Source organism: Salmo salar, chromosome ssa24 (assembly GCF_905237065.1).
Source record: "Salmo salar chromosome ssa24, Ssal_v3.1, whole genome shotgun sequence".
Lineage (NCBI taxonomy): Eukaryota > Metazoa > Chordata > Actinopteri > Salmoniformes > Salmonidae > Salmo > Salmo salar.
The window spans coordinates 14,969,427-14,978,414 of NC_059465.1; the positions used below are offsets into that span (position 1 = coordinate 14,969,427).

The 8,988-nt window shown below is 43.2% G+C and overlaps 1 pseudogene; it reads right to left on the bottom strand.

Annotated features, from left to right (window-relative positions):
• Positions 1-3,223: 3,223 nt before the first annotated feature.
• Positions 3,224-8,671, bottom strand: LOC106584922 (ATP synthase subunit C lysine N-methyltransferase-like; annotated as a pseudogene).
• Positions 8,672-8,988: the final 317 nt, after the last annotated feature.

Genomic DNA, 8,988 nt, shown 5'->3' on the forward strand with positions numbered 1-8,988 from the left:
GTTTGGGTTTATAAGGAAGCACATGCCCTGGCTCTCTGACGTCACGCTTGAAAATCTTCTATATCAGGGGTTCCCAAACTCGGTCCCCCCCCCCCCGCCGTTTTTTATCAGTAATAAAAAACGAATGATTAAATCATGTGCTTTGTAAAGTATGTGCAGTAATACATGTGTTGTAAAATCAGATGCATTGCTACATCTTATAGAAATGCTACCACGCTGTCAGTGTAAATGAATACAACTATGGATCTAAAACCGTAAAATAAAAATGTATTTAAAAAAATGAATACATCTATGGCTCTCTGCCACTCTGATCTTAATTTGAATCTCTAGCACCATCTGGTGGTTTTACAGTCCTCCAGGTTGAACTACAGTATTACAATCTAACAGAATGTCAGAGCAGATTACCATAGTCCTTGCTTGGATGCTTTAGCCAGCTCCTGTTCTTTGGATGGGGAGGAGATGGGGGCTTTGCACGTCCCACGTGCGTGTCTACCCCCTGTTAGTCAGGAGACAGAAGCAGTCACAGGGGGTGGAAAGGTTAGTGGGTCCCAAATGACCCCCTATTTTCTATATAATGCATTACAGGCCAAAAGTAGTGCACTATGGAGGAAATAGGGTCCCATTTGGCAACCAGAAAGTGACTTTTCTGAGAAGACACACGACCCACTACAGGGAGCCTGGGTCAATGTGATCATATAACCCACAGATCTAAAGCCAGCAGGGAGCTCAGCTACACACCATGTACCCATGCTTCCCTCACTGGCCTACTACTGTTCCTCTGCTCTCTGCTGCCTGCGTGACACGTGGAAACACAATTCAATTAACGTGCCTTTTTAGTTAGAGTGGGGATTATATGAAGTCAGCCAAATGCTTGGCTCTCTATGTCATACGCTGACCTCTATATGACTGTGCACTGGCCAGTACAGTGATCAGCTTGGATAACTATTGCTCTTCAAGCATTTTCCATAGTATCTTCCTGTATGAACTCAGTGGAAGTGAAAATGAGTAGGCCTATAGAATGGCCATTTTCTAAGACAATAACCCAGCTGACAACAACATCCAGAACATAGAATTGTATTCATTTATTTCACCGTTTCAACCAGTTTCAACAGTTTGCAACCTTACTTTCACATCACAGTGGGTAAGATTTATTTATATTTTTTTCCCCAATGCTCTGCATATGTCCTATGAGGACATACAGTATATGGCATCTGGTTTAATCACAGTGTAAGGACATGTTTATAATACATTTCCTCTACATTTGAGGAACGCACCTCACCCTTAATATGTTGTTCACAGTGGGGTTTTTTGCATGTAAATCTTGGTGAGGCAAACTTTTTTTTAGATGCATGCCAGTAAAGCTACTACACAACACTAACCAATACATCAATTGCACTTTAATGGTGACAAACAGTGCCCACAAACTGTTAGGGCCTACATGAAGCTGTCCCAACAGCAGAGTCCCAACAGCAGTCCCAACACCTTACCACTGCTACACCTGGCGGCGAAACAGTTCATTCAGCCACATTTACTGCCTTTTAAAAAAACAGCTGATATGGCTGACTTGCTTAAACAAATGTGGTTTCTACTGACAATTGAAATGTACAAACTATGGCATAAGGGAACAACGGGCGGATAAGATGCAATCCGTAATTTCGATGAAGACATTAATGAGCGAGCTAGGACGGACGTAGTCAACATAACTATTTGTTCAGCACTTTTGAAATGTAGAGTGACAGAATTCAAAACATGGGCCGTTTTTACAGTATTCGCCCAGTACACCAAGTCATAACTGTAGGATAAATAAAGGGGGCATATAAGCAGACAATGAAAGCTCTTACAATATTCAATGATTACATTTCTCTAAAACAGGCTATAGGCTACATGTGCACCACCAAGTCAGACCAGTGGGCTAAATGATGAGGGGTAAGGGACCAAATGATTAGGGTGAGGCAAATGGGCTACTAACATCTTACTACACAACATACATCTTACTAAGGACATCTTACTACTTTCTTAGCTACAGTATACATATCTACCTGGCATATCACATAATTTATGCAGTAGCATACAATACATTTTTGGACTCACCTTGTTGTGCTGTGCTCACTTGAACAGGATGGTGGTGTGGGGGTACTTCATGGGAAAATTTTGTCATCAAACTTTGTCATCAAAGTCTGGCATTCTCTGGATTTATGGTGCTTTCAAGACAACTGGAAACTCAAAAAAAAACAAGGTCGAATCATGATGACATCAATGATCTTCAGGTCGGAGCTTTAGAAAGAGGCCTGAGTTCCCGACTTGCAATTCCGACTTGGATGACTGTTCAAAATGTATTTTCCTGTCGGAGCTAGTTTCCCAGTTGTCTTGAACTCACTGAAGTCTGAGATTTGTCAGTTCCGAATTTCCAGTTGTTTGAGCGAGACAGAAGTCATGCTGGACTGACAGCATGGCCAATGTTGAATGTTTATCCATTTAAGCTTGGAAAAGAGACCCTTAAACCCAGACTTGGACCACACACCCACTCCACTGAATAGCAGGCTTCCAAACCACTCATTGTTGTGTAATGTTTATGTCCAATGGCCAATGAGCACAGATACATTTTTCTTTTCATTCTCTTCATTATTTATCTTCATATGACAAGGATTGAAAAGGATTTCTCAGATTTCTCAGTCGATTCATGATGATGACTGCTAGCTTGCTTGCTAAGATTTTGAAAGTATGATGTTGACATGATCAGTCCAATCAAAGCTATGATAGATATAACGTGATTTGATGTCATTTTATCTGTGGCCAATGACCTTGAGCCTTCTTGGATGGGTACTTCTAATGTAACTCTATGGTAGCACCCAAGGGGCTTGAATTTTCGAGCTCTATCCGTAGATTTTGCGGTAACAGAACACTGAGCCAATCACGGCGCGACTAGAGAACATTACCAACCCCTACGCTCCGTATTTTCCGCTGGCTGCCCCACCACCACAGAAAGCACTGAGCTAGGCTGAAACACCTGCATTTTAGAGCTGCCTTACTCAAGAAAGCAAAAAAGAGACCAAGTATGCGCCTTTATTAAGTCAAAGATTTAGATTTTTTTTTTTTACATTGTTTGCAAACTGATATGTGACACGTATTAATGGCAAAATAACATGCAAAACAGGCACCAAAAAAAAGAGAGAATCTAAACAGGTGGGGGGCTCTGCCCCACCTGCCCTGAATGATGGGTCGCTACTGATTGTTCAATAGATCAACAAATGAAATGTATACAAGAGGCAGTTGACAATATTGGGTTTGTGGTTTGATTTGGGTGTTAATTACCCTAAATTGGGTTTGGTGTGAAACAGTGAATGACATTAGGATTGAATCAAGCCAGCGATAATGTCACAGTATGATGTCATAGGGTCACGAATGTCGACTAGTCTAGGGCTGATTGCACAGTGCTGATGTCATAGGCCCATACCTGGTCGAGGCTGTCGCCCTGCGAGGCTCGTGGGACCAATGAGGGAGGGGGAAGCGGCAGGCGATGACACATGCATCTTCAGGAAGCTCCCTCAGCGGCTTCTCATCCAGCACCTACATCTGAGGACCAATCAGAGAGACTAGTTTTAATCATGAACCAATCAGATCAACACTCTAACCAAATGATCCAGCACACCTAATTATTTTTTATCTGATTTATAACAATAAAACATCTGCTGCAGAGAGCTGGAATTGTTCTTGCAGTGTGGAGGTCTTGTGTGGCTGGAACACCTACATGTGTCACGCCCTGATCTGTTTCACCTGTCTTTGTGCTTGTCTCCACCCCCCTCCAGGTGTCGCCCATCTTCCGCATTATCCCCTGTGTACTTATACCTGTGTTTTCTGTTTGTCTGTTGCCAGTTCATCTTGTTTGGCAAGCTTATCAGCATTCTTCCTGTCAGCGCCTGTCTTTTCCCAGCCCCTCTTTTTCTCGTCCTCCTGGTTTTGGACCCTTGCCTGTCCTGACTCTGTACCCGCCCGCCTGACCACTCTGCTCGTCCCTGAGCCAGCATGCCGTCCTGTACCTTTGCTCCACTTCTGGATTACTGAACTGTCCCTGAGCCAGCCTGCCGTCCTGTACCTTTGCTCCACTTCTGGATTACTGAACTCTGCCTGTCCCTGAGCCAGCATGCCGTCCTGTACCTTTGCTCCACTTCTGGATTACTGAACTCTGCCTGTCCCTGAGCCAGCATGCCGTCCTGTACCTTTGCTCCACTTCTGGATTACTGAACTCTGCCTGTCCCTGAGCCAGCCTGCCGTCCTGTACCTTTGCTCCACTTCTGGATTACTGAACTCTGCCTGTCCCTGAGCCAGCATACCGTCCTGTACCTTTGCTCCACTTCTGGATTACTGAACTCTGCCTGTCCCTGAGCCAGCCTGCCGTCCTGTACCTTTGCTCCACTTCTGGATTACTGAACTCTGCCTGTCCCTGAGCCAGCATGCCGTCCTGTACCTTTGCTCCTACTCTGGATTATCAACCTCTGCCTGCCTTGATCTGTCATTTGCCTGCCCTTGTGGTTACAATAAACATTGTTACTTCACACAGTCTGCCTTGATTCCTGATAACATGTAGCACTCCAAGTGCGAGGAATACAGTGTCACATTAAAGACTAATTTAGTAAAGAGTATGTGTCTATTAAACATTATCATGTTAGAGAGCTATACTGTACCTTCCAGAAGTCTTTATTGACAAAGTTTGCCTGGCTGTTTGGCACTCCTGTCCAGCGTGCTTTCCCTCTAGCATACGCCAACAACATGAAGTTGATCTCAAATCCAGTGCACTGGAGGCCAGAGGTAGCAGCAACCACCTAAAACAAGAAGGTACATTGAAGTTGAGTCATGGCAGATGAGTAAGTGACTCACTTCACTATAATTTTTCTGTTGCCAGTTGCCATCACGACACAAGATCCCTTGCTACAACAGAAAGAAATGTAAGTGACAGACTTGATTTCTGTCCCAAATGCCATCCTATGCCCAATATGGTTAAAAGTAGTACACTATATAGGGGACAAGGCGCCATTTAGGACACAAGCCTCTATTGTTCATAGCTGAGTGGTTTACTTCACCAGAGCCAACTCATCAGTGTCCCGTCTCCTGACCCCAGATCAGCCAGTTGGCCTCTGTGTCCCTTCAGCAGCTTCATGGCGTTTACGGTCTGAGCGTTACTCGAGGGCTGGTAAGGCACCTGTATGTCAATAATAATGCCAGTTGATGTGTGAAAAAGGATTGCTATAATAGAGGATACAAAATTGTCCATAATATGGGAGATGCCTGGTCCTAGATCTGTTTCTGCTCTTGCCAACTCCATTGCTGATTGTCAAGCCAAACAGGACAATGATTGACAAGGAGTTGGCAGGATAGCACAAACAGACTGGCCCTCAGTCTAGGAAACGGGGTGTGTGGGAAACTAATATTTCCCCCAATGAGTTGTATAGAACTTTTTAATTGCTTCTAGGTAGGAAATACTTAACCCTTGAGCCTTTACAGTTTTATACCTGTACAGCAGTATTGTAGAAAAACAAAAGGCAGGGGGATTGAATGGAGAATATTGTCAACAATTCAGTTGCAGAGATGGACAAAGCCTTGAAAAGGTCCTTGCACAGACAAGATGGAGACAGCATTGACCCATCATAAGCACAGACAAGATGGAGACATCACTGACCCATCATAAGCACAGACAAGATGGAGACAGCACTGACCCATCATAAGCACAGACAAGACATGCCTGCCAGGGTTGTAAACATGTAGCAATCCAATCTACAGTGCCTTTGGAAAGTATTCAGACCTTAACCTTTTCCACATTTTGCTACGTTACAACCTTATTCTAAAATAGATTTTTTTGTTTAAATCCTCATCAATCTACTGTACACACAATGCCCGATAATCACAAAGGGAAAACTGGTTTTTAGACATTTTTTGCTGTGATAAATTCAATTGATTGAACATGATTTGGAAAGGCACACACCTGTCTATATAAGGTCACACAGTTCACAGTACATGCCAGCGAAAAAACAAAGCCATGAGGTCGAAGGAATTGTCCGTAGAGCTCCGAGACAGGATTGTGTCGAGACACAGATCTGAGGAAGGGTGCCAAAAAATGTCTGCAGCATTGACGGTCCCCAGAACACAGTGGCCTCCATCATTCTTAAATAGAATATGTTTGGAACCACCAAGACTCTTCCCAGAGCTGGCCGCCCAGCCAAATTGAGCAACGGGGGAGAAGGGCCTTGATCATGGAGGTGACCAAGAACCTGATGGTCACTCTGACAGAGCTCTAGAGTTCCTCTAGAGTTGACGCCTCACAAGTCCCCGCAAAACACCAGTCTCAACCTCAACAGTGAAGAGGCGACTCCGGTATGCTGGCCTTCTAGGCAGAGTTGCAAAAAAAATGCCATATCTCAGACTGGCCAATAAAAAGAAAAGATTAAGATGGGCAAAAGAACACTCCCTGGACAGAGGAACTCTGCCTAGAAGGCCAGCATCCCGGAGTTGCCTCTTCACTGTTGAGGTTGAGACTGGTGTTTTGCTGGTACTATTTAATGAAGCTGCCAGTTGAAGACTTGTGAGGCGTCTGTTTCTCTAACTAGACACTCTAATGTACTTGTCCACTTGCTCAGTTGTGCACCTGGGCCTCACCACTCCTTTTCTATTCTGGTTAGACCCAGTTTGCGCTGTTCTGTGAAGGGAGTAGTACACAGCGTTGTACGAGATCGTCAGTTTCTTGGCAATTTCTCGCATGGAATAGCTTTAATTTCTCTGAACAAGACTAGACTGATGCGTTTCAGAAGAAAGTACTTTGTTTCTGGTCATTTTGAGCCTGTAATCGAACCCACAAATGCTGATGCTCCAGATACTCAACTAGTCTAAAGAAGGCCAGTTTTATTGCTTCTTTAATCAGAACAACCGTTTTCAGCTGTGCTAACATAATTGCAAAAGGGTTTTCTAATGATCAAAATTATAAACTTGGATTAGTTTACACAACTTGCCATTGGAACACAGGAGTGATGGTTGCTGATAATGGGCCTCTGTACGCCTATGTCGATATTCCATTAAAAAGCAGCAGTTTCCAGCTACAACAGTCATTTACAACAATGTCTACACTGTATTTCTGATCAATTTGATGTTATTTTAATGGACAAAAAAAGTGTTTTTCTTTAAAAAACAAGGACATTTTTAAGTGACCCCAAACTTTTCAACGGTAGTGTATATACCATGGCATCGTTGCATACTAGTTTCTGATGGGCTTGAAGAGCATTCTAGAGCAGGCATTATTTAAGTGATAATGCCAGAGAAGCTTGTGTTTGGAGGATATATTGGCATGGGTGTTGTTAGGCCCGAGACGAAGTATAACCTATAACGCATGGTATATCAGAAAAGGTAGAATTAAATGGCTTTAATTCATTCTTACATGTTCTATGTTTGAGCTGCTTTTGAAAGCAAAAGTTGAATTAAAAACATTATTGGCATTGCTGAATTCGATTTCATAATAGCAAGCTAGTACTGATGGTTTGGTTAGCTAAACTAGCAAGTTTGTTTGGTAACCAAGGCAACTACTGTAGCTTCAGTGGATGTGCAAGTGAACACATTTCTAGGGGAAAATGTGTTGAATTATAGCGATGGTATAAAAGGGATATTCAACTCGGGGGTCTATGCTTTCTATGAAAAGTAATGCAACTCCGTGGAAGGTTTGTTCCACTCGGCAAGCGCGGCATTATTTTCCTTATTTTCCATAGAACGCATAGCCCCTCGTTGATTATTTATATACACTGAATGCACAAAACATTAGGAACACCTGCTCTTTCTATGACAGGCTGACCAGGTGAATCCAATCCAGGTGAACGCTATGATCCCTTATGGATGTCACCTGTTATATCCACTTCAATCAGGAGACAGGTTAAATAAGGATTTTTAAGCCTTGAGATAATTGAGACATGGATTGTGTATGTGTGCGATTCAGAGGGTGAATGGGCAAGACAAAATATTTAAGTGCCTTTGAACGGGTATGGTAGTAGGTGCAAGGCGCACTGGTTTGTGTGTCAAGAACTGCAAAGCTTCTGGGGTTTTCACGCTCAACAGTTTCCTGTGTGTATCAAGAATGGTCCACCACCCAAAGGACATTGAACAATCTTGACACAACTGTGGGAAGCATTGAAGTCAACATGGGCCAGCATCCCTGTGTAACAATTTCGACACCTTGTAGAGTCCATGCCCCGACGAATTGAAGCTGTTCTGAGGGCCAAAGGGGGTGCAACTCATTATTAGGAAGGTGTTCCTAATGTTTTGTACATTCAGTGTATTTGACTTACCAATTGTGTGTTCTACAAATATTTGACTTACCACATAAGCCCCTTTCTTTATTTGAAGGCATCATGGAACACAGATAATGCACTCCAAGACAAGCAGCAAAGCATTGTTAAGCCTGTTACTGTTTATTGATTTCACTGTACAGTTATAGGGGCCTGAGCACATTCATGTGAATGAGATATACCTTGAGTCTTCTTGGTACTTTGCGGAAGTCAGGAAGGGAAAACATAGTCCATATCCCGTAGAGGCCAGCGAGCAAAGCCCCAGTGGAGGCTGTTAGGATGGGGTTGTCCTTACTGCCATGGACCGTCCTGGAGCCTTGATCCTGGAGGATGAATTCTGTGGAGTCCTCCATGATAAACTCTCTATTAGGCTACATAAAACAGTGGTTAGCATCCATATTAGTACTTTAGGCCAACCAAAACAGCAGAGGCAACAGTAAGGTAGACAGGGATAGGCTTAATGTCTTGCTAACTTTTGATTTGGACACAATCATGAAAAAATACTTGAACAAAAGTTTTTACAGTTATTCCAATTATTTGTGAAGCATTGCAAATGGAGCTCCTCTAATAATGACATTTTCAACTTGTCATAGACATCGAAATGTAATACAGTAATTCAATATCTAGACACGCAAGAACTCAAGCCCCCAGCAGAGGGTGCCATGGCACT